At 35.1% G+C, this 26,039-nt stretch overlaps 1 protein-coding gene and 1 pseudogene across 3 annotated transcripts in view; one reads left to right on the top strand and one right to left on the bottom strand.

Moving 5' to 3' along the window:
• The window catches only part of GRIA2 (glutamate ionotropic receptor AMPA type subunit 2), a 149,446-nt gene that overhangs the window by 34,217 nt on the left and 89,190 nt on the right, over positions 1 to 26,039 (top strand). The gene's annotated exons all lie outside the window — the stretch shown is intronic.
• LOC113924466 lies at positions 303 to 927 on the bottom strand (annotated as a pseudogene).

Genomic DNA, 26,039 nt, shown 5'->3' on the forward strand with positions numbered 1-26,039 from the left:
AAATTAATATGGGTCTGGGACAACAATTAGGATTTAGTTCACAGACTGATCTTGGAGGTCCTGGAATAGATTCTAGAAATCTCAGAGAAATTATCAGCAACTCTCTCATTCACTTATGGAACGTTTTCTGTTAGTTTTGATGAATTAGGGAAAAGCGTTTTCTCTAATATCCCTGATCATGTTTGTTACCTTCTGAGTTTTTAAACATTTTCGCCTTGTGAATAAGTGACTGAATAAGAGCTAAACTATTATCTAGGCAGGTAATTAGTGTTCAAAGACACTTTTTTTCTTCATATGCATTCTTTTTTTTTTTTTTTTTTTTACTGCTCCAGTCAATGAAAGGGAAACTTTATTGAGGCCCCAGGCCCTTGGGGCTCGGGCAGGAGGCTGCCCTGCGGGCAAAGGAAGAGCCGGTGGAGGGGCCTTATTTGACCTTCTTTTTGGGGCGCAAGTTGTTGGTGTGGCCGCACTTCTTGCGGCAGTTGACAGCACGGGGGTGCAGGCGAGCGTAACACTTGCGGCAGATCATCTTGTCACAGTTATATTTCTGGGCCAGCTGGCGGAGGGAAGGCTCAATGATGCCACCCCGGCGGCGAAGCACCAAGTGCAGGGTGGACTCTTTCTGGATATTATAGTCTGACAGAGTACGGCCATCTTCCAGCTGTTTGCCCGCAAAAATCAGACGCTGCTGGTCAGGCGGGATGCCCTCCTTGTCTTCGATTTTGGCTTTGACATTCTCAATAGTGTCACTGGGCTCGACCTCGAGGGTGATGGTCTTGCCCGTCAGGGTCTTTACAAAATCTGCATCTCTGCGTCTGCTGGTGCGAACCCGCAAGGCCGCCGCCACCAAACCACTCGACCACCTCGTTGAAGAAAAAGAGGGCGGTGGAACCGGAAACCGCCGAGGTGCCGCCCCTTCATATGCATTCTTTATTATCATATCAGAAGTTCTTTAAATGCTTATATGAGTGAGCTTTTTTTTTGCATCTATTATCAGCTGCTAGCTTCTTTTTTTCCTTATGGAAGCACTGCCATAGATCTAGTGACCTTCGTTTTGTGAATGAGGAGACTGAGGCACAGAGAGGTTAACGTCACATGCTATAGAAGAACCAAGATCAGATCCATCATTCCCTCATGCCAGGCCCTATGGCCTTTTTACTGTGCCATGTTGCTTTCAAGTGTATCTTATGTTTTCTGCTTTTCAGTGTTTAATCGCTCTCTGAGGTTGTTATTTGTTCATGGATTTATTTTGCTTTTTCACATCACTGAAGGGAGATTTTGTCTTTAGTGCTTTGGAGCCTGAGAGAGTGAATGTTTCTTAAGAATGTAGGTCTAACTGCTTACAAAGATCAATGAACCTTTGGCTGCTTTCTCTAAATATTATTTATGATAGATGTTTGAATTTTCTCCTTGATTGAAATGCAAGGAATAACAATGTGAAAAGCAATGAATTTGTAAAAATCTACAGGATTAATTTCAAAGGTATCATTTGTCTTAATGCCTCAGCTTTACTGGTGAGACCCGAATACAATTTTCTTTTGTCATTGGTCTTTTAATCTGAAACAGTGCTAAGATTATGTATTTGATTAAAAGAGTAACTATGGAAACAAGCTAAATTTTCTACTACAAATAATTTTATCCAATACAGTTGAAGAGTATGAAAAGCCAATCCTGTGGCATCTTGCTAATGGAATATTACTGATTCTTGAAAAGTTGTCAAGTTCCTAGAGGTTCTGAAGCGGAAAGAAACAAAGAAAAATTAAAAGATAAAGACATGAAGGGGAAGGAGAAACATCTTTAGATTCCTTTCACTAGGGTTTACAAATCACTGGGCATCAAATTATGGCCTGGCACACTGGGATTGGAGAATTCTGTCATCTTAGTAAAGCTCTCCTGGATAAGTCACTTTATCCCTTTACATGTCACTTTCCTTAACTATAACAAAGTGAGTTGGTCTGAGGACCAATGACTCTGTCATTCTGCAGATAGATTATTTCACAGGCCATTTGGTGTTTCAAGATGATATGAATCTTATGTTCCATTCATCCTAAATCCTGGAGGAGGAATAAAGCTTTAAAATAATTTCAGAGAAACGGGCACCTGGGTGGCTCAGTTGGTTAAGCGACTGCCTTCGGCTCAGGTCATGATCCTGGAGTCCCAGGATCGAGTCCCACATCGGGCTCCCTGCTCGGCAGGGAGTCTGCTTCTCCCTCTGACCCTCTTCCCTCTCGTGCTATCTCTCATTCTCTCTCTCTCTCTTAAACAAATAAATAAAATCTTAAAAAAAATAATTTCAGAGAATCAATGTCATCATATGATTTTGTTTTCTGTTCTCTTTATTTTAATTCTATATGATCTTCCTTGTCCATTTTGTTTACTACCAAGTCTTCCACTGCTGTCCCTATTTGTGAGAGTACCCGATGCAGACACCTAGCTCTAACTCTTGTATTACTCCACACTTGCATAGTCGGTTGTCACTTAAAATTTGATTTTTTTCTTGTCGTTTAACCTGATTAAGATTGTCTTTGTTTATAGTTATACGTTTTATGTGTCCTTCTTGCTCACGAACAACCCTTTCTTACTAATTTAAATACTTGCACAATTCTGTCATTTCTGTCTCCAAGGTGGAACATTTCTCCTCATTCCTATTCTTACTTGTGTGGCCACAAACCCGTGTCATACTTTTGTTACAACAGAGAGTTCATTGTCTTTGTGTTCAGTCTTTCTTCCTTATAATCCATTCTGCACACTTTATTTTCCTGATGTACATGTTTGATCGTCCTGCTCCTTTCAGAAGTGATCTGTGGCTTTTTATTGCATAGAAAATAATACAGTCTTCTCCGTCTAGACTTTTCAGAGTCTTCACTTTTTGGCCTCATCCTTCCATTCTAATTCTCTCCTAGACATCCTGTACTTCAGTCATATCAGACTACCTACCATTTTTAAATTCATACTGTTAATTACAATATGGATCTGGCTCTGTGTAAAAGAGACCCCATATAATTGTGACTTAACCAGTATAAAAGTTTAATTCTCCATCACATAATAACCCAGATTGCAGATGTGGTCATTGAGGAACCCAGACACTACCATCTGAAGCATTTTGCTCCTTCCAGCATGATCAGTGGTAACTTGGTACCATGTCTCCACTCCAGCAGCATGAGAGAGGAAGTGGGGAAGAAGAATACACACTCTGCATTTGAAACAAATTCTGGAATTTCCACGAACCATTTCCTCTTAAATGCCATTGGCCAGAACTTAATAGCACTTACTAACCTGGCCATACCAGTTGCATAGAAGGCTAGAAAATGTGATCTTGATACTAGTCCAATATATGCATAGTTAAAATTGTTAATACTAGGGAAGAAAGGGAAAACCAGATGAGAGATAGCCAGGAGTCTTTCTCATACTCCCTAAATTGTTAGTGGTCTCCTGCTCTTCTTCATTGTCTTTCTCCCTCTCCCCTTCTCTTCTCCTTCTCCTGTTCTCTCTTCCTCCTCTTCCTCTCTCTCCTCTCGTTCCTTCTCTCCTTAGCTCCCTGGCTTTTGTTACCATCTTCTTTGTTGAGATGTCCTTTCCTTTAGTTTTATCTCCATTGCTAAAATTCCTACCCATCATTTGGATCCAAGCCAAAACCATACTGTTCAAGATTCTGCAATTTTAAGTCAATCTATTTTCCTCTTGATATCCTTTTGCACAAAATGTTGTACTTTAATATCTAATATATGGGTTTTCATCTTTAAGTTTTTAGAATGTGGGCATGTACTGAATCTTATTTGTAGCTTGGTTCTATAATATTTATCTACATTGCTTTGTGTATATTAATATTTGAGAATTAAATGTTTTGTCATCTAATATGCTCTGGGTACTACTTTATTTCATTTCACTCATCAACAAACCAACCAATCAAAAAAAAAAAACAAATAAAAGGACTCAGGAGTTAAGTAAATTGACTAAAATTATTCAGCTAGTAACTTGCAGGGAAATATTCTAATTCACCAAATGCTAAGCTTGCCATAGCCAGTTTGCTGCAAGACAGTTTGTGGAAATTAGATTGGTTGAATTATTGAGTTTTTTCTTTTTCAAAAGTTTTTATTTCCTAGAGCTTCCTGGCATTTCTTTTGCTTTGTAATTTTCCAGTCCAGCTTGATTGAATATAATCTTTATGTATTTACATTGTTCTTGTGTTTAGTATTTTTATGAAGATATGTGTCTTTTCTGTAAAAGCAATGTATTATCTTGTATCTCTTGTCTCACTCATGTTTGATTTTACCTTTGAATCAGCTTCTGCATCAGTCTCTGGAAGACCTGAGTTTTGATAGGACTTCAAAAATTATTTTTTTCTTTCCATTGTACCATGCTACCTTATTGACTATGTGCTCAAAAATCTTGTTGAAGTAACTTGAAATCTCTTGCTAGGAAATACACATACTTTATCCATGTTAGATAATGTTTTTTTTTTAATAACTTGTTAATTCTTTGTGACCAAAAATAATGTTAATATTTTGGTTCTGACTTGGAGAGCACTATAAGTATCAAACTTCTATGAGTCAAAAGTTCTCATTGTATAGGGGACTCATTTGTGATCTTCACAAATAAAAAGACCTTGTAAACGTATTATCTAAATCTTCATATGGAAGTTCGGAGAAAACATCAGTGCTGCATTTTAATCAGTAAAGCCATAGGCTATTATTTCTCATCCCTTGATATCTTTTTGTGTCCCTGTCCTTCTCAAATAATAGTAACTTTTGCTGCTGGATTGGCTCTAACTTTAAATCCATGCCTGTACCAGTTTCTGGGCCAATTATAACAGAGTTATCAGCAAAAAGACCATTACTTTTTGCTAAGCCCATTGGTGGGCTTCCAACAAAGTTATCTTGCTAATCATTTCTGATACTTCAAAGGTGTCAGGAATGGACCCTGAGTGCCCATGTGGCTTCTGAATTATAGTCTAGCCTTTCTCTAAACTGTGCCCCTAATTTTGACCTAATTCACCGAACTAGGATCTATTATAACCACCATTTAATTGACTCCCTTTTGTCTTGACTCCAAACGAATATCTTGGTATGTATTGTTCTTTCACTGACTAGCAGAGACAATCAATTCTTGTTTAGGTCAATCAACCCTTTTATCCTACTCTCATTAACGTCTCAAAAAAGGCCTGGTATAAAAACTACAGAAACTACACAAAAACCTCTTAGGAAACTCTTCCATTTTATTTTTCCACTTATGTTATACTTCCAAAATGATTCATTCTGATCAAAGTTATTTAAGTTAGATGAGAAAAAGACATACAAAACAAATTCCCAACAGCAGCCGAGTTACACTATTGTATATGAGACAGGTAATGTAAACTCTTATTTATGTATTTAGCCCACAGTAGTTAACACATATTTACTTAAAATGTGACTTTTCTGGTTGTCATTTAAATTTGTCAAGGTAAACTAAGAATAGCAAGATTCCCCAAACTAGGTCACAATCTTACACAGTTATTTTCTTTGAATAGAGAAGTATAAAATGCGCCACATTAAGTGCTTCAGTTCAAAGTAGTTGATATTACATCCTTGTTTCTTCCAAGGCATTCTCTTTTCTACTTCTCATTCCCTGGTGAATACCCAAAGCAATAAGCAGACACTAATATTACATGTGAGGATGACTGTTTTATATTTGCTTTACAGAAATTATAAATATTTAGACTGTTTCAAATTAAATAATTTCTATTTTTTGGATATCTCCATTTGGAGAGTTTTCTCTGTAGTGGTTCAAGTATTTTATAAGTGGTTTAAGAGCTTAATACACCAAATAATCCATTCACATTCTTGTTCCTATTTAAAGAATGCAGACCTCATGTATTATAATTTGATTCCATTTTATTGGAGTTAATTCAGAAAATATGGCCAACCAGGTGGCATCCAAGGGTTTTGTTACTTCTGAAGAGATTAGCATATAAACACATCACAACATATGGTTAAAGGTTCATTTACAGGTGTGACACCTTCTGGATCTTGTTGCCCTAAATCAATTTAATAGTCATTGTGTTGGGTTAGCCGCCTTGGCAGAGGTATTTAGCTGTTATAAAAAAAAAAATGTATCTACACAGTATGGATTGTGTGAGCATTTATTATAATTGCAATCAATTCAATAGTTCCAGTGTCTTACTGGAGATTAGGGAGGTGAAATTACCTTCTCCAGGACACTCAAGGTCATAGGTACTGATCTTTCTGGTGGGAATTACCATTCAAAAATCCTGGAATTATTAAGTTTAACTTTATTTTTTTTCCTAATAGTTTTCTCTCTTTACCTTTCCCATTTTGAACTTTACTGTTGGTTACAAAGAAAGGAAGTATTATCATCTCTTTCAGTAGTGAAATGTATTAACAAAGGAATATAGAATTTTAATGACCCCAAATGGAAATATCTGAGTTCAATATCACATATCCAAGGACCACTTTGAAAAATGTATAATGTATTGGTTTTTGGAACTGCATGCAGGCTTATGAATTAAAAAAAAAAAAGATTGAGGTATGTATTCATTTTCTATTGCTGTGGTAACGAATTGCCGTGAACTTCATGGTTTAAGACATCCCAAATTTATTAGGTCAGAATCTGAAATTAGTCTCAATGAACTAAAATTAAGGGTGTCAGCAGGGTTGCATTCCTTTTTGGAGCTGCTAGCGGAAAACCCATTTCCTTGCCTTGTCCATCAGCTGGAGGCCACCTCTAGTCCTCCACGGGTGTCCTTCCTTCTCAACTCTAGCAATGGCAGGTCAAGTCTTTCTTTCATTGCTCTTGCATTTTTCAGATTGTATCACTCTGGTGCTCTCCTTCTTCTGCATTCCTCTTCCACTTATAAAGGCCCTTGTAATTACACTGGAACACCTGATTAATCCAGGAAAATCTCCCCATCTCAAAATCAGATGATTAGCAAACATCCGTAAGTCCATCTGCAATCTTAATTCTTCATTGCTTTGTAACCTAACATATTCATAGATTCCAGGAATTAGGAAATGGGATTCTTTGAGGGACTATTTTTCTGCCTACCATAGGTGATGGAGACATTTTTAAAAAAAGAACAAAAAATAGGAAGGTGTGAGGAAAAAAAGACAGTCGGTGAAGAAAGTAGCTTGCTAGTCCCAGCTCTGCAGCCAACTAGTAAAGAAACTCAGAAAAGCTATTACTATTTCTCTGTTTCACAGTTTACCATTTCAATAAATTAATAATAAATACTCTCCACTGGGAGCCTCGATATACCATTCACTCTTTTATGTCTGTGTTATCTCATTGAATTCTTAAAACAACTCTACCCCACTTTGTAGATAATCAAACTTGAGGCACATAGAGTTTACACAACATTTTCTTGATCACTCAGCAGATCACTCAGCAGGAGAGGTATGATTTCATTCATAAAGTCTGACCTAACTCAGAATTTTTAAACATTGGGCATATTGCCCTCATTGAAATAAGATACTAAAATTTTATCTTTTCATCTATTTATTAGATAAATCGACCAATAAATATTAATTGGGCACCCACTGGCAGACCAGAAACTCTGGTAGGCATTGGAAATATGGTGGTAAGTAAGCAAAACATAGGTTCTGTCTCTGTGAATTGGAATGTAGGTAAGATTGAAATATAGACATCGTTCCTATAATTTACTGTTGTATCACAAACCAGCCCAAAACTTGGCGGCTTCAAGCAACAATTATTTCATTATCTCTTACGATTTTGTAGGTTTACTGGCATCAGCTGAGCAATTCTTCTGCCCATATAAATTCAGCTGAGCTTCATGCCACTAGAAAATCTAAGATGGCTCACTTTTATGACTGGCAGTTGGTGCTGTTTGTTGGCTGGTGTACCATGTGACAGGCTTCTAACTGCATAATGGCTGCATTCCAAAGAGTGTCCCAAGAATGAATGTTTTAAGGGAGAGGAAACAATTCTGCCAGTTTTCTTTAAGACTAGGTCAGGGATTTATACAACATCACTTCTGTATTCTGTTGGCTAAGCAGCCACAGAGTGAATTCATATTCAATTTTTAAATTTTTTATTTTTTATTTTTTTAAGATTTTATTTATTTAACACAGAAAGAGACAGGAGAGAGGGAACACAAGCAGGGGAAGTGGGAGAGGGAGAAGCAGGCTTCCTGCTGAGCAGGGAGCCCGATGTGGGGCTCTATCCCATAACCCTGGGATCATGATCTGAGCCGAAGGCAGATGCTTAAAGACTGAGTCACGCAGGTGTCCCAAATGTGTTCATATTCAAGAGGAGAAGTATACTTAAATCTTTTATGGAAAGAGTGACCAAGAAGTTGTGGGCAGTGGTCCATCACAAACTAGAACATAGAAAGTAAATGAGAGATTTTTATGAGGAAATCAGTGGCTAAATCCTCGTAAGGATTTGGGAATCTAAAATAACTGCAATAGACAGACTTTGAACAACTTTAATCAGGAAAATTTAAGCATAATTCAGAATTAAATTATAAATAAGATCACTGTGGCTGTAACATGGAGAATGGGGTGAAACTCTAGGATAATAATAATGGTGATTTGGACTAGGAAAGTAGGCAGGCATGAAGGGAAGTCAGATTTGGATGATATTTAGAAGGCCTATTTGACAAGACATGGTCATTGTCAAATTGACATTGATTCAAGGTAGATTCGAGGTAGAGGATGAGGTAGAAGAAAATAAGGATATGCTTTCTGTCTTGAACAACTTAAGATTGCTATTTATTGAATTAGCTCACAATGGAAGAAAAGAAGGTTCTGAAGGAAGAATGATGAGCTCAGTTTTAGAATCATTTATTGAAATTAAAGTCCTATGAAACATCCAACTGAAGTTGTCTAAAAGCAATTGGATATATGGTCTGGGATTCAGGAGTAAGAGATTTTCCTATTGAAGATAGAGATTTTGCTGTTTTCTCCATAGACATAATTGGAGGTATGATTATGAATGAAGGTGCCTAAAGAGAGAATGTGGTTTAAAAGAAAAGTATGCTTAGGACAGAATCCAAGGAACACCAACATTTAAGGGTAGAGAGAAGGTGAAAGGTCAGAGGTGACAGAAGAAGCATTTAGGGAGATGGGAAAAAATGCTTATGGCAAGTAAAACCAGTTTCAAACAGGTTATAAGGATCTCTCTGGAATGCTACTGAGAGATCAGGAGGAGAGGGTGGTCAGCAGACTTGTGGGAAGGAGCAACAGGACAGTTGGAGATCTGAGCAATGAGTTTCATAAACTTTCATCGACCTGTTGGGGCATGCTAATGAAGGGTTGGAAGCAAGCAGGTGGAGATGGCACGTGGGCCATGAATTTATTTGAAGATGTTAGACTGCAGGAGAGAAGTGAGGATGGAGGAGTCTGAGACATTGAGCAAGTTTGTTTTTGTTTTTGTCTTTTTTTTTTTTTCTAGAGACTTGGACAGAAGGGACCAGTTAAAAAAATAAAGAAAATTTTGAAAATCTAAGAGAAAGAGGATGGTAGTTTTGTGCTAAAAATATTTTTAAAATTTTTCAAATCTAAAGAGTGGGAATGCTGTGAAAAACAGCATCACTAATTCCGGAAGAGATTAATACAAGCATTTTGTCATCAAAGACCTATCATTTTGCTGCTGTTATTCATATCATTCTAATTAACATTAATGGCATTTTAAGTCTTTTTTTTAGTTTTTTTCTTTTTTAAATTTTCCTTTCTTTTTTTTTTATTGGTTATGTTAGTTACCATTTAGTACATCATTAGTGTTTGATGTAGTGTTCCATGATTCACTGTTTGTGTATAACACCCAGTGCTCCATGTAATACATGCCATTTTTAAGTCTTATATACTAAAATTTTAAGATATGAAGATGCCTCTGACTTGGGAAATATATGAGTGGTCATGGTTTTTTTCTTTCTTTAGAGCTTTTAAGAAATGGACATAGTGCATTTGTCCTTGGGACTTTCTTTCCAGTGTCATTTATGAGAATTGAGACTATCTCCAAATCAGAACTTTTTAACTTTAAAAACATTTTCTTTAAAATTCTTCTTGACATGGATGGATAACAAGTTTCTGGATCCCTTTGAAATTTTAGGACTTTGAAATTGAAACTGTCTCAACTCTTGAATTTTTTATCTACTGCGTTTAAAAGAACTCTTTGTATGGAAAGTCAAAGTGTTGAAAGGAGAAATGATCAAAGTTTATAAGACTTGGAAGAGAATAAACATGAACTTATTCGCCAAATTTCATAATATTACAATTAGAGGACACCCTTGAAACACAAAGAAAGAGATTGGGGAAAATCAAAAGAAATACTACTTTAAACAGTCTGTTTTAAATTAATGAAATATTAACCAAAGAGGTGAGACAATGTGAAAATACAAATAGATTAAAGGGGATTCATGAACGAGCTAGGTCTTTAGTAGTCTTTGAATTGCTCAAGGTTATAGTGAATATTTGGCATATTGGCTTCACATGATTTCACAAAGTTGTTCTTCCACATGAGTCTCAGATAACAAATTACATATGGCCTAAGGAGAACTGTGGTTTTTCTGGTATGGGATTGCTATTTCATATGTTTTCATGCCTTAAAAGTTAATAGTATAAAATATTACTGAAAAAAGGAAGCCCACTGCCTATATTAGAATCTTAGTTTTGTGGCTTACTAGATATGTGTCTTTGGGCAGATTACTTCACCTAGCTATGTCTCAATTCCCTCATAGTGAAAATAAAAGATCTACCTAATGATAGTTTTATGAAATATTAAAATAGATGTATTAACATAAGTATAGAACTTGATGTCTTTGTTCTTGTTGTTATGCCAAAAACTGTAGTACTGGCTTTGTTGAAATGGCATTTTAAGTAAAACCCAAAGCAATTTTATTTATTTATTTATTTTAAAGATTTTATTCATTTATTTGACAGAGAAAGAGAGAGCACAAACTGGGGGAGAGGCAGACAGAGAGAGAGGGAGAAATGGGCTCCCTGCTCAGCGGGGATCATGACTTGAGCCGAAAGCAGACTCTTAATGGACTGAACCACCCAGGTGCTCCAATGCAAAGCAATTTTAAACTGAACTCAATACTTCTATTTAAATTACTAGGGAGCAGTGTTTATACTCCAGGAAAAATTTCTTTTCTAAAAAAACCTATAATTTGTTTTGTGAGTAATCAAGTTTGTTACTCCACTAGATCATATTTAGTATTCCACTTGCATTATTACTCACTTTTAAATTCAGGATCTATTTTTTTTTCTAGAGTACAAGTTTCCTTTTCTTAATAATGATTTGTGAAAAAATTAGAAAAGAAGAAAGGAATTTAAAACTGAGGGAAAAAAGATCATATAATAGCCACATAGCCACATAAGTAGTTCTTTTCTTTTTTCTCAATTTAGAAAATATAGGTATGAGTATTTGTTGGAGAGAATTAGAAGAGAGAAGTACCCCATGTGATCCATCATATATGTATACATGCACATATATATGTATATATACACAAATGTAATGTAGGCTTTCGTTTAGTGATGAAAGTGGGTATGGATCATTCAATTAGTGTGATTCTATTCTCTCTTCACTTCTTATTGAATCAATACTCTCATCACATCTGATGCCACATGGGAAAGTGGATGAAAGAAAAAGTAGTAAGACAGAAGCATTGTTAGAATCAAGGAGGACAGCCCAAAATTAGGTTCCCTACTTGGAAGAAAGGAAAAGATGAAGCACCAAGGTATCTTTATGTCCTAATTATGCTCTAAGGTAGACAGAGGTTACAGTAGCTGTTCATTAAAGTCTCATCTATGCTTCCAAAGACAGTTCTCAAACACAAGAATTTAATCTGACTCTTATAATTTGAAGGCATTAAGAAACTATCTGTAACAACTACTCTTTTTATAAATTAGAAAACTTATGACCTAAAAGTTTAAGTAACTTGGCCAAGATCTCCCTGGCCTGAACTACTTATTGTCATCACTATTAGAGCATCTTCAGAGGCATGATATGAAGTTTCAATTTTTTTTTTCTTAGCAGTAGACTTATACAAGTCCAGGTGTTTCAGTATTTAATGAGTATATTATCCTTCAGATATCAAATCATGAATTGGCATTCCATTTTCTGAAATACATTTGTAGATTTCTTAAGATTTCTTACATTTATAAATTTTTTAAATTTAAATATGTTTATAAATTTCAGTTATGTAGAAATTTAATTTTGGCATCTACAACTTTTATGCAACATAGGTACCTTTTTTACTAAGATGGATAATGCGTGATATACTTTTGAGCTTTTCTTTATGTGCATATAAAAGGATCTTGAAAAGTGGGCCCATCAATTCTTTATAATTAAATCCATAGTATTCTATCTTTTATAATTCAGAACTTTTTTATATTAAGATCTGACTTCTCCCATTAAAGGTAGCTTCTTAAGAAGCTCTATTAAAGTGATTTTGATAAAATTCCTCTTATAAGTACAAACTCTTTCCATAATTAATTCAAATACTGCTCTTTTAATGTGTGTAACTTTTATTTATTTATTTTTTAATGTGTATAACTTTTAAATTCATGTATAATATTGGGTTTCCTGAATGAGGGTCAGAGCTTTATCTGGCTCAGGAGACTTTCTAAGTGAGCTGATATCTGTCAGAATCAGATTTAACTCAATGATGATGATGATGATGATGATGATGATGATGATGGCTTATACAGACACGGTTTTCATTTTTTTTCCCAGTGAAGAAATATTCTTACTTATTTGGGTATAAACTATTTCAAGTGCTTCTATCCTTTGCCTTGTGCATTTTCAGGAACTTGGCACATGTTCCATGTAATGAGTGTCTTAGAGACACCTGGAAGTTTTGGTGCTCCAAAAGGCAATATGCCATTAGCTTCAAGGTATTGGCTCATACTGAGAACACACCACCCGGCAGCCTCCACAGTTGTGCTTTCAGGTTTCTTTTTGGCAAGGAACTCAAGAGGCTCAATTTGTGTTAAAAATTTTTGAAGATTTAAAATGTGTCAGAGATTGGGTCATATTTTTCCTTAGTTTTTAAGATATATGGCTTTTATTTGCTCTTTATTTCATTTCATAATTCAAGATTTTTAAACCTTTTCAGACCACTATTCTAGGCCATTTCTCATGTTAGGAATTGGAGATGAAAACAGTGAAATATATACTTTTTGGCTCCAACTCATAATCTGCCAGAAAAACATGCAAGTAAACTGATTATTAGACTGTGACACCGTTACAGTCAAGGGTAACTTAAAGTGCTCTGGCAGTGCTGGGGCCTTGGGACTTGGATCGAATGTCAGAAAAGAGTTCAGATGGGAAGTAAAACCATTAAGGTTCATCTTGGAGCATGCATAGGAGTTAGTCTGTAGTGAAGACAGGGAGTTGGATGCATGGGGAATTGGAAAGACTGGTGATTCTTTTGGTGGGTTGAAAGAACACTGTACATTATAGGGAATTACAATTTATTTTTCTTTTGGAGTATACACTTTAAAAACGAGCCATTCATTTCCAGGAGGTATTTTTATTTTCAAACACTAATAAACTCTCTCACTTTAGAAAAGCGATATTTGATTCATTTTAATGAGACCTAAACATATTAGAATAGAGGAACATAGACGATTTATAACTGGTTAGCCCTAGGAGGTTCCTATGTTCTGGTATTGCAAAAAATGCTTTTTGGTCCTAGAAGGAATGCTTTTTAGAGGTATTAATTTTGTTATCTGCAAATTAAACATAGATTCAGGAAAATTCAAGTTTTCATAATGTGGTAGGCCAATCATCTGTGAGTTTTTATTTTAATAGCTTTTTGTTATTTTTCATACTTAGATTTCACTACAACACTGTGAGGTAGCTAATGGTATTTACAAATAAGGAATCAGGGAGGTATATGGAGGGCAAATGATCAAAATCAAATAGTGGTAATTAATTAATAAAGTCAAACATCAAATAGTTTTTTAAGCACCAAATTAGGTAGTCCTTTCATCAAGTCAGAGATTCACATTTGAACTCAACCTATACTTTTATATGACCATCCTTATGTTTAAATATAAACTTATTTGCAAGGAGGAAGATAGGGCTGAAAACCCATTTATTAATTTGCTTATTTATTCAAACACTTTTTTTATTCAATTACATTTCTAAAATAGGATTGGATGATTTAAAGTAATTATATGAATAAGTATAATAATATTAACATCTTGCTATTGAGTCTTATAGTTTTCACTATTTATACATAAGATAATTAAAATTTACTTTGTTAATCAATGCCAAAGCTGGCATTTTTTTAGCTTAGTTGAATTTAAATTTATTTAGAAATTATGAGACTCAAAGCTTCTTCTGGAACATCTACATCTTATATTCAGTTTGAGAAAAGAATGTACTTTCTTTGTGCCTAAATTTTTTAATAGTATCTTTTTTTAAAATGGAGGAATAATTGACATATAACAGTATGTTAATTCCAGATGTACAGCATAACATTTCAATATTTGTATACATTGCAAAATGATTACCACGATAAATCTAGTTAATATCCATCACCATACATACAATTTTTTTCATTTCAAACCTGCCTTTTTTTTGTCTCACATCAACTTTCTTTGTACACACAAGGATATCATCAAACCTGCCTTTTTATTCCAAGTTTGTCTTACCCTAAAATGTTCTCTTATGTTACATTAAATTACCAATGTATTTAGGATTAGAACAGTGACATCTCCAGAAGTCATCTGATGACTTATATCATTGATACAATATTTGTTGTTGAAATGATCTCCTTTATACTTAAAAACTTTTGAGCACATAAATAAATAGAATATTTGGATTGTTGTTTGGCTGAAGATATGGCCATGCTTACAAATAGCAAAGTATTTGGAAGATGAATGCTCTTATTGTTGAAGATATCAAGGAACTATAAAGCTTATGAGTTGAAGAGTCAGAGAAAAAGAGAGCTTACTGAAATCCCTTAGGATGAAAATAGAAAAAAAGTAAAGAAGAAGTAGTATCCAAAGCAACCTCAGGAAAATTTCTAAGTGTCTTGGACAATGTTCAACAATAAACAGCAGTGATAAGGAAGAGGTGTTTGTATCAATTATATATTGTATTGCTGCCTATAAAAAAATTAATAGCTTTTTGTTGCGCCTAAAGAAATCAATGGATTAAAACAACAATTGTTTTGTTTTCATGATTGTATAGGTGGGCAGTGAGTTTCTTCATCTTGTCTTGCCCAGGTTCTGTTAGTGAGCTCAGTTGGAATAAATGGGATGACTGGCTCTCTGTTCTTGTGTGTGTGTGTGTGTGTGTGTGTGTGTCTGTGTGTGTGTGTCTGTGTGTTTGAAATGTTTTATTGAAATTCTTTAAGAGAGGACAAGAATTTATGCCATGAACCAAACAAGAGTACTGACAAGAGTTTTCTGGCCCAACCGCCACTGTACCTCTCCGCTCCAGCCAGCCTCTGCCACTACTGTGAGCAGCCCTACCTGGGACATGGTCAGCTTTAGAAAAGGGTCAGTGGGGCTGAGGCCAGGTCTTGGGATGGGAGAAATCCCCTACACTATTGAGGGGGCCACGGAGCAAACCCAGCAGCCACAAGTGGCCAGGGCCATTGGGATTTCTTCTTGGTAATTACAAAAGGGACACTGGCAAACTAAAGGAACCCTGAAAAACAGCCAGATGACTTGGCCACCTGGCCACCCTGGGACTTGGCCACTTGGGTCCTGTGCACACAAGCAAACCATTCTTTCTGGTTCCAGTGTTCGTGCCATCTCTCTTTTGCTCCTCTGTGCTGACCTCACAACAGTTTATTTTGTATTGTTTTTAAAAATAACACGTAATTTTGTTAATATTCCATAGAAGTACTACTTCAGTGAGGCTACACTTCTTCACACACAGTCTTGGCACAATGTTCTAAGATGGCAAGCCTCAGTGGGCAAGTGCATGCATTATCTTTGCTCATAGCCTACAGACCAAAGCAAGGCATATGCCATGCCCGAGTGAAGGAGGGAGGGAACCGCACATGAGCATAAGTAACAGGGGGCGTGATTTATTTGGTTCCATTGGTGTAACAGTCTATTCCAGTCTGCCCTCTGGCTCCAGTGATTCATGTGCAAAATGCATTCATCCCTTTCCAAAACCTTCAGTCTCATCCAACCATGGCATCAAGCTCCAAGGCCATGATCTCATCATCTACATCAGATTCATATGCAGAGAAGCTCTTTGGGTAGAGATTTTCTTTAACCAGAGAACTGGGAACTAAGAAGATGATTTACATTTTCTCCCTCTTCCTCCTCTACATCCACACCTGACATCAATTTTGAAAGGGACAGGAAAATCTCCGTAACTCAATAACTGGATGAACAAAAGGCACAAAGAAATTACTGGTCCTTAGCATTGCTGAAATCTAGCCGGCATATGCTCCAGGAGTATGGAATGTTCTTTATTGGGTCATCCTGCTTCCTGGGGGTTTCCTTAATTCATTGCTCTCTGTTATGCTTGGCTCTGCCTTTTGGGTCCTTGGGTCTGCTTTCTTTTTGTTTAGACATGCTACATATTTGCAGTTGAGTAGCCTTCTCAGCCCGTTTATTTTCATAGAAAATTCATTTTGAACTGCCTCTGTACATCTCAGTCCAAGCTAATTACAAAACGACAAATTAAAAAGACAAAAGTAGGTAGCAGGGGTTTGTCCTTTGGGCCAGGGGGTGGGAATGAGGAGGATGTGCCATTTTAGTAGCAGTACTTTTGTTTTTGAAGTAGGCTCTGCTTCTTCCACAAAATATGTTATTGAAAATTTACAAAAACCCCAAACAAGATATCACAATCAACATCTCTTCATATGCCTGTGTAGAACAACATTCAGCTTCAATCATTACATTGGCCTGGGCCCAGAAAATATATATGAATTGAGACTCAAAAGAATAGGCCAATTTCATAAAAAGGTCAAAAAACAAACTGGGTCAACTACTTTTTTCACTTCTAGTTTGCTTTATACATTTAAAGTCTTCTCTTTCATAACTTTAAATATATGTCAAGGAAATACCTTAGAAAAACCAATGTTTTACAAAATATTTAGGCTTTTCATTGTGAAGAGCAGGAGTTTAAACCATTGAAATATCTACAATCTAGACATCCTAAATTCCATTAAAAAATCTCCCTTAAGGTCCCAGAATACCCTCCAAGCTGTTGTTAAGAACCACTCAAATGGAATGCTGTTTTGACTTAATTTTGTTTATGCATAATGTAGTGATGACAGCAAAATAAATTTGTAAAGTCATGTCTGAGGGGAAAATGGTGTCCTTCTAGGAGCAGAGGCAAATCTCCTCCCTGAACAATCTGAGGCCTGAAATGTTAGGCTCGTAGTGAATGTGATAAATACTCACAAAGGCAATTATAATTAATGTGCTATTGCCTAAGTATTAAGTATTAAGTTATTTATAATATTGGAACTATAAATGCCAATTAAACTAAATTAAATTAACCCTTAATGAGCAAAAACAACTTCTTTGGTGCAAAAATCCATCTGAGTCACTGTCATTACATGCGCAAGAGCTATGTCTAATTTATCTCGACCAGTTTGATTGTATGTGGAAATAAACCTTCCTAATGTCTTTAATGTTGTTTACTGTTTTCTAAAATTTCCTCATTTTGGGATGCTTGGGTGGCTCAGTCGTTAAGCGTCTGCCTTCGGCTCAGGTCATGATTCCAGGGTCCTGGGATTGAGTCCCACATCGGGCTCCCTGCTCAGTGAGGAGCCTGCTTCTTCCTCTCCCTCTGCTGCTCCCCCTGCTTGTTCTCTCTCTCTCTCTGACAAATAAATAAATAAAAATCTTTAAAATTTCCTCATTTTGTGACTCTCATTTCACAGATTTAGCTAATTTACATTTAGCTAATTTAGTCTCATATTTTCACTTTGGACCTCTTATTTTAAAAGTTATTAGAAATTAGTGTGCTTTTTGAAGTAAATTAAGAAACTCACATCAGTATTTTTATGGAAAATCAGTCAAATCTTTACCTGTAAAATAGGGAGAGTAAGATTTACATTATTACCCTGAGATTCTAGTGTAAGGTCAAAGAGGAGACATGAAATCAAAGCAATATGAAATCCTTCTCCAAAAGCGAAGGTTTAGAGTAGTCATTAATTAATACTTAATAACTTAGTTTCTAATAATAAATATTCATTCTTGAGTGATGCTGGAGAGTTTTTATTTTTTATATTTTAATAAAAATATTTTATTTATTTATTTGAGAGAGAGAGAGAGAGAGAACGAGAGCATGAGAAGGGGGAGGGTCAGAGGGAGTAGCAGACTCCCTGCTGAGCAGCAGACTCCCTGCTGAGCAGGGAGCCCTACGTGGGACTGGATCCTGGGAATCCGGGATCATGACCTGAGCCGAAGGCAGTTGCCTAACCAACTGAGCCACCCTGGTGCCCTGCTGGAGAGTTTTTAATATTGTGGCATCAGTATAATACATTTATATTTAATAAAAAAACTGGAGATTCCTGCAGAAACGTGGATCTCAGATTTCTCTAACACAAAAGCAACTTGACATTTATCAGTTTAACTGTAAGTGGAATGACCCAGAAGATAATTGACAAGACATAATTTATGATTCTTCTGAAGCACAGATTTGAGAGAATTTGATGTTGCACGAGAAGGAGAACTGGGCCAGCTAGTGCACTTAATTAACTAGTCGGCATTTCTTTCTTAACATAGCTTGGCTGTTACTTTATTGAGAACGAAACAAAAAAAAACCCCACTAATTAGGACACTACAAGTGACATTAAGCTCTCTCTGTGTCGACTTTAGTGGGTTTACATTTGATATGATGTGTTTTCTGTTCCTCATCTGATCCTTGGTAACTTTAACCAAGGTTTTTTTTATAAGTCTGAGATCTCCAAAGCATCTGTTATTCATTTAAAACATGTTAATAAATATATCAGATGTATAAAAAATTATACAGCCCTATTATAGCAGACATCCTTATACACAGCACCCAGCTAAGGAGATAAAACATTACTAGGAAGGTTCAAATCCTTGAGCCTCCTCCCCTGTGTATGCCCTCACAGTAGCTGTCTCAAATTTGATGTTTCTCATTTCTATAAATTTCGTTGTGTTTTTACCACTTTTACGTTTGCTTTTTAAAAAGAGCATAGTTTCTTTTACCTTTATGTAAGCAAATTATCCATTTCCTGTAACTTGGTTTTCTCATACTCAATATGTTTTGAGATATAGTTCTAGATGGAAATAATGAAATTTAAAAAAATGAAAATACTCATTGTCACTGCCGTGTACTGTTCCAGTGGGTATACCACAGTATGTGGCGGCCTTTTGAAGGATGTTTTCATTGTTTTGGTAATACAAGAAAAGTGGCCATAAACATTTTACATGTCCCCTGGTGTGCATGCTCCAGGGCAAATGCCTGAGAAAGAAATTATTGCTGGTGTGTACTTCTTCAACCTACAGGATCTTGTCCAATTATTGTTTAAAGTATCTGTATCAGTGCACATACCTACGCCTACCGTGTGAGTTCTGGTTTTTTATATTTCTTCAATTCTTGGTATCATCAGACTTGTCACTTTTGTCAATTTGTAGATATGTCAAGGTAACTCAGTTGGTCTTGATGAGTATTGCCTGATTTTCAGTGTGGTTGAGCATTTTTAAATTTTTGGGTACGCCTTCTGTGTCCCTTTTTAAATGCAATATCTGTTCTTGTCATTCTTTATATTGGGTTGCTTTTCTTTTTCTTAGTGATTTGTAGTTCTTTATAGAACCAGGATTTTAATCCACATTCACTTATATTGGTGGCAAATACCTTGGCCAATATTATGGTTTGCCTTTTTCTTTTTTTTAAGATTTATTTATTTATTTTAGAGAGACAGAGACAGAGAGAGAGAGAGAGAGAGCATGGGGGTGGGGTGGGGAGGGTCAGAGGGAGAGGGAGAATCCCAAGCAGTTTCCTTGCGGAGCACAGAGCCTGATGCGGGGCTCGATTTCACCCCCTTGAGATCATGACCTGAACTTAAACCAAGAGTCGGATGCTCAACCAACTGCACCACCCAGGTGCCCCTGCCTTTTTATTTTCTTTATTTTTCATATGCATTTTTATAAAAACTCTTAAAGTAGTTGACTTTATTAATATTTTCCTTTATCATTTTTGCTTCTTGTGTCTTGCTTAAGAAATATTTTTCCTACATTCACTTTATAAAGATATGGCCCTCTAGCTTCATCTATTCTTAAAAGCTTTAATTTTTACATTTCTTCCTTTAGCCCACATAAAGTTTTTTCTGTGTGTGTGCAGTAGAGATCCAACTTCATGTTTTCCCTATGGGTTAATCAACTGTCTGAGAAGCTTCTGACTGAAGAACTTATTCTTTCTACATTTAGCTACTATATCACTTCTATTCCAGTAATTTTCCAAGTATATAAATGGGCCTGTTTCTAAGCTCTTGTACTGATCTATTGGTCTAATAATAAAAAAATGTCTCTGCTCTTCTCCGCCTATCCCTTTTCAATATAAAATTTCAAGTTAGCTTGCCAAGTTTCATGAAAATATCTATCCCAATTTTTATTGGATTTCTTTTTTCTTTGATTTTGGTCAGTTTATTTAACCACTCTGATTTCCTCACCGATTAGTTATCAAAATGGTGAAAAACTGTGGTACTTAATTTTTTGGTGAAGGAGAGCTAAACAAGTTAGAACAGTATCAGGTACACAGTGCATGCTTAATAAAAGTTAGCTTTTATTTAGAAGCATTATTTAGAAGAGGATTTGACATATTTATGATACTGAGTCTTCTTACACATGAAAATGGTAAATCTTTATATAAGTCTTCTTTATTATCTTTCAGTAAAGTCCATAATTTTTATATACATCTTTTCTTAGACGTATGGATGGATGGATGGATGTCATAGAGTAACATGCAAGTACACACACACATACACACACTAGAGGTCCATACATTAAGCATATATATTAGAAAATAACTTTAAATAAAAAGCTGGAAAGATATTTTCCTTAATACCTGTTTGACTTAAGATATCTATCACTACATCACTACTCCAGAATTCATTTTCTCATCTATTATAATATGTTTCCCTGTTTTTCTTGTGTGACATTTCTAGTTAGTTCTAGACTATTTGGGTCCAAATTCCAGCTCTACTACCACTAGTTGTGTGAACTTGGGAAATTCAGTCTCTCTGTATGGCAATTTGTTGGGAGGATTAAATGACTTGATATATGTGAGCCCTAAGAAGAGTTTCTGGCACATAATGTTTTATCTAAGTGTTGGTTATTACTTCAAAGAATAATGGTCATGTAGAGATCAGATTCACTGCACTTATTTCCAAGGCTTTGTCTTTTCTTTTCTTTTTTTTATTACATTCCATTAAAGCATGGGTTCTGGTTATACAATGATACAACAGTAATATACAACATAGTGTAACAATTTACTCAAAGGGAAATTTTATCTTATGGAAAAAACCACTATATAGCTTCACAAATAACTTGGCAGTCTTGTCAAATTAGATTATGATTACATTTGGTCCAGTGCTGCTGAAAATTCTTTTGAGAGCATGAAATGTGTTGCATAAAAGAAAATTATACTCAAAAAAAAGAAAAGAATGGTGTACTCATGCACATATATGTGTAGGTTTCTCGCTTCTTCATTAATATTTTTGGACACTCTGCAAGATTAGCATTCATAAAAGTATATCCTGGCTGATTACATTATTGCTTTCTACTATGTTATCCTGGAAGGAACTATTTCATAGAAGTAGGCCAGCCATTTTGTGTATATATTTGTCCAGAAGTTATGCCTTAGTTTTCCTCACTTCCATGCTAAGACTTACTTTGTATTGTTCCCATTAATAAAAGATTCATTGTTATACTTACTGAAGTATGACATACACTAGAATATTGTTCTTAACATTTTAAAAAATCAGAACATCTTCTTTGATTCTTTAAAAAATTATCTTAGAAGTTCTGGTCCTCCCCATGTTGTTTGTTTTCACAACATAATCTTTTAGGGACCTGTAACTATCTAGCGGCTCTGAAAAAGGTAGGCAACCAAACTGAGTAGTTTAGACTCCAGTATAGATTTTTTTTCTTCTTTATATTTTCGCCGTTTGCATTTAATTTAACCACCTTAAAATTGCCAAATATTCAATTTACTCTGTGATTTATGTACAAAATTACATGTGTTCTCCAGAACAAGGCATCCATTCATTGAGATATCTTTGAAAGGATGGCTTTAACTGAATTCATATGCGCCTATTTTCAGTAATCATGTGCAGCTGAAATCACGTATGGTGTAAGCATAAGATGTATACAATATTAATATTTTCCTTGCAATTAGTTGTCATCTACTCATTTCTATTTTTCCCAGCTTTGATTTTCAGAGAAATTAGTTATTGCAGTAGTAATTTATACTGAGCTTTTGTGCTGTCTTTCCTGAATGCTTCTTTTTCAGTTATTCATTTGTTGTCCACTTGCTTTCATCACTCTGAACAATTTTTCTCTATCCCTGGCTCTTACTAATGGAGAATTATTGCTTGGCTAATTAATTTACCTAGTTGCACCTGTGGTATGCTGGGAGTAGGGTATGAATAATTTTAGAACCATATTGATAATGACTAAATATTAACGTTATATAACTTGTATTATGTTTTCTCCTATTTTTTTTCATTCTCTATGGACCACATAGTAAAGTGAAGTGGAAAGCTGGAAAAATAATTCATACAATACATGGGCTTTTTAAGAGCCAGTATATTATGGGAAAGAAAGACTAATGAACTGTAAAAAAAAGTTTAATTTTATACATTGATCAAATGTATCAGATGAGTATTCAAATTCTCACTCAATTTTCATTGCATGGAAGCCAGATAATGGTGCATATTTTTCAATTTATTATTAATTTAAGAAATGTAACAGAAATAAAAATATAAGGAGAAATGATATCTCAAAGTAGAATGGTCCAAAGGTGAGTTGAGTAATATTATTACAAAATTAATGGCTTTCTGTATAGAAAAATCCCAGAGAATCAACACAAAAGCTCATAGAACTGATAAAAGATTTCAATAATATCACTAGATAAAAATATAATTTTTTTAAAATTTAAATTCCAGTTAGTTTACATACAATGTATGTTAGTTTACATACAATTTTAGGTGTAGAATTTAGCTTTTCATCATTTACATACAACACCCAGTGCTCATCACAACAAGTGCCCTCCTTAATACCCATCACCTATTTAACTCATCCCCCCCACTTACCATGGGCAGAAGACATGAATAGACATTTTTCCAAAGAAGACATACAGATAGCTAACAGACATGAAAAGATGCTTCAACATCACTCATCATCAGGGAAATAAAAATATCATTTTAAAGCCAGTAGCTTTCTTACCTGCTAGCAGTACCTAATATAGAAATATAAAGAAAATATTTCTGACAACAATAGTAATAAAGCTACAAAGTGTCTAGGGATACACTTAATAAGAATTGTACAAGGTATGAATAAAAGTGTAAAATTTTACTGAAAATCATAAAATAATTCTAAGTCAATATTGAGATTGGCTATACATTTAATGGTGTTCTAAATGTTAATCTCTGCCAATTAATGTGTGTTTCAATCCAATCCTAACCAAAATTTAGAAGAGAGAAATGTAGGTCAATAGGCAAAATTACACTGAAAGCTATTGAAAATGGTTATTTTTAAAAGGAGGAGTAATTAAAATACTTGTTTACTTCTTGATAAATAGACCTAAGCACAAAAGGGAACTTGGATATGAAAAAGGTACCATTTTAAAATTGAGGGGAAATCAATAAAATTAAATTAAAGGAGTTAGAATATTGAATATCCATGTAGGAACAAAGTTAAATTCTACCCTGTATAAAATCCAAACACTAATATTAGAAGAATTAGTTATGACAAGGATAATCATGAAATCAAACATAAAAAAATTGAAAAACTTCAGCTGGCAGATCCTTATTACACAAGACATAAAATCTAGTAGTCATCAAGAAAAAGACTGGGAATTTGGTTACAAATATCATTATTATTTTTTTAAAGATTTTATTTATTTATTTGAGAGAGAGAGAGAGAGAGAGAGCACATGAGTTGGGGAAGTGCAGCGGGGGAGGGAGAGGATCCCAAGCAGACTCCACTCTCAGCATAGAACCCTGCTGGGGGCTTGATCTCATGATCTCATGACCCTGAGATCATAACCTGAGCCAAAACCAAGAGTCAGCCGCTTAACTTACTGAGCCACCCAGACACCCCTACAAATATTATAAACAAAGTAAAACACAACAGGGAAAGGAAAAAAATATGACCTTTACATATAAAGGCAATTAAACGTATCAAAATTTAGGTGGTAACATGATAGTAAGAAAAAAAATGCAGTATATAGGAATAGGCCATTAAAAGAGAAATATATAAAAATAAATGCACTTTCTCATTAATGATGGAAATCCACATTTTTCTGTTTACCAGAGGGAATATAGTACAATGGATGAAAAGCAAGGTCTGGAGTCCAGCTGCTTGGATTAGACCCCCACCGTATCATTTTCTAGAGGTGTTATCTCAGAAAATTACCTTGTTCTCAAGTTTTTTTCATCTGTAAAGTGTATAATATCAGGTCTCACATAGATGTGAGTTTTAAAAGAGCTCTTACTTGAAAAACCCTGAGTAATACCTTCTATCACAAGGGTACAAAATTTAAGTTGTCATTTTTAAAACAGCAGTGAAATGTTATTATCACATGGTAGATTAGAAAAAATTAAATGGGTAAAACTATCAGCTGTTGATGAAGAATACCAGAAAATAAGAATTTATCTTTTTTTGTTGACGGGGATGTGAATTGGTACACTATATTCAGGTGATAATTTGATGGCATTGATAACATTTTATCCAGCATAATGTTCAACCGGGCAATTCCACTTTCTTTTTCTTTTTTACTGAAGAATAGTTGACACACAATATCCTAATGAGTTTTAAGTGTACAACATAGTGATTTGATGAGTCTATATGTTATGCTGTGCTCACCACCATAGTAGCTACCATCTGTCACCATACAACACTAATACAATACCATTGGCTATATTCCCTATGATATGCCTTACATCCCCATGACTTATTCTTTCCATATCTGAAAGCCTGTATCTCTATCTGTCCTTCACCCATTTTGCCCATCCCTTATTCCCTCCACTCTGGCAACCATTTGTTTGTTCTCTGTATTTATAAGACTGATTCTGCTTTTCATTTGCTTGTTTATTTGTTTATTCATGTTTTGCTTTTTAAATTCCACCTATAAGTAAAATTGTATGGTATTTGTCTTTCTCTGTCTGACTTATTTCTGTTGGTATAATACCCTCTAGGTCCATGCATGTTGGCACAAATGGCAAGATCTCGTTTTTTATGAGTAATATTCCATTGTGTATGTATATAAATGGTTATGTGTGTGTGTGTCTGTGTGTATGTATGTACCACATCTTTTTTATCCATTCGTCTATCAATGGACCCTTGGATTGTTTTCATATCTTGGCTATAAATAATGGAAATAAATAATGGTTATAAATAATATATATAAATGATATAAATCATGTAATGAATACAGGGGTGTGTATACCTTTTTGAATTAGTTTTTCCATTTTCTTTGGGTAAATACCCAGTAGTGGAATAACTGTATCATTTGGTATTTCTTTTTTTAATTTTTTGAGGAACCTCCATACTGTTTTCCACAGTGGCTGCACCAATTTACATTCCCACCAACAGTGAATGAGGGTTCCTTTTTCTCCACATCCTCACCAACACTTATTTCTTGTCTTTTTGATGCTAGCCATTCTACCAGGTGTAAGAGGGTATCTATTGTGGCTTTGATTTGCATTTTCTTGATGATTAGGGATGTTGAGCATCTTTTCAGGTATCTCTTGGCCATGTGTAAGTCTTCTTTGGAAAAATGTCTATTCAGGTCCTCTGCACATTTTCATTTATTCTTTTCAAATTTTTTTTAAAGATTTTATTTATTTGAGAGAGAGAATTAGAAGGAGAGAGAGAGCATGAGAGGGGGGAGGGTCAGAG

The sequence above is a fragment of the Zalophus californianus genome, chromosome 2, assembly GCF_009762305.2.
Source record: "Zalophus californianus isolate mZalCal1 chromosome 2, mZalCal1.pri.v2, whole genome shotgun sequence".
NCBI classification, from domain to species: Eukaryota; Metazoa; Chordata; class Mammalia; order Carnivora; family Otariidae; genus Zalophus; species Zalophus californianus.